The sequence below is a fragment of the Lissotriton helveticus genome, chromosome 6 (genome assembly GCF_964261635.1).
Source record: "Lissotriton helveticus chromosome 6, aLisHel1.1, whole genome shotgun sequence".
NCBI lineage: Eukaryota > Metazoa > Chordata > Amphibia > Caudata > Salamandridae > Lissotriton > Lissotriton helveticus.
In genome coordinates, this window is record NC_136067.1 from 370,478,099 (window position 1) to 370,479,627 (window position 1,529).

Genomic DNA, 1,529 nt, shown 5'->3' on the forward strand with positions numbered 1-1,529 from the left:
CAATCCTGTAATGATCCCATGATCATTGGCTATTTAGCTATAATCAGTGCTGGATGTCATGCACAGGAAATCAGAGCTGTTGCGTTGTCCTTTCATGGACAAAGTCACAACTTAGATAGATAAGCGTCTAACCACACTCTTATACATATTCTCTGAATGATAACATAACAATACTCTGCACCTTGTGGCCCCGTGACATGCGGAACACACCAGCATTGCAAAACGAGCGTGTGTTGCATTAGTTAATGACATCCATTACATCACACATGGCAATTTACATAACAATTACTCACCAGTGGCTTTTGGGTCCCTGAAACGATCCACGTCACCCTGTGTGAGGGGTCGCCGACCATCTGCGACTGAACCAAATAAAATATGTGTCATTGCATGGCATCCAGAAACGTTACATAAACATGATGAACAACTTTTCTGTCACAGGAAATGCTACATCACTTTGTAGGGGATTCACACATAGTACTAATGACTCTGTGCACTTTGATTGGTATGCACACATGGGCTTGCTAGTGCAGTGGTGGCCAAACCTAACATTACCACAGTCATACATGCACATAACATTTTGGTTATGCCATTTCTAAGACCCATGTCCACACAGGCATCATGTAGAAGTTGTCCTGCGTATGATGGTAACTATGCATTTAGTAAGAGGCAGATACACAGTCCCTTGGGATGTAAGACACTCTGGAGCTGTCAAACCCACACATTGCATAATCACCTGGCAAGGATATATCTACACATGACCCATGTACAAGGACCGTGTAGATACAGTCCTGCTGCTCATGGATTTGAGCATCTGTCATACTGTGTACTGTCCTGCACATAGGTCACACACACACTGGCGCTGCTCAGATATGTACAGTTACACATACTGGACACACACACATCATCCTGCACACAGTCACTGCTCACATCTCTGACTGACTACAGCCGTGATGGTCTCCTAAATGCAAACATCCTCTGTGCCTTGCCACCCTTACTGGCATGTGGTCATTCACCATCACATAGTTATGTGAATGAAAGTGACACACAGAAAACCTCTGTCCCACATCTGGTCTGCATACTGCTAATATGTGTTCACACCTCAATGATAACGTGACTACTCACTCCAACTGTCAAATCATGGAGCTATACAAACAGGCACATTAGCATTGACTACTCGCACACCTACTCTACTGTAGCACACCAAGGGACAGTATTACAGGTAATGGTACATCCCACCAAATCAGCATGGAGGCAAGAGTAAATGTGCACATTGGAAAAAAGACCTATGTGTAGGGTGGGATTAAACACTAACACACTAGGGATGTGTTTGATATGCTAACCATATCCATGTGTATGGGGGGGGCAACACTAGTTGTTTTTAGTTATCCTCACACACCCTAGTGGTGTCATGCTTCATCATTGGGTCACCCCGACTCCTACAGGTCGGGGTGGGCTCAACCACAGTGTTGGGAAGCTCTTATGATAGTGAAGGCAAAGCAGCCACAATCCGGGAAGCGAGACTGTTAATT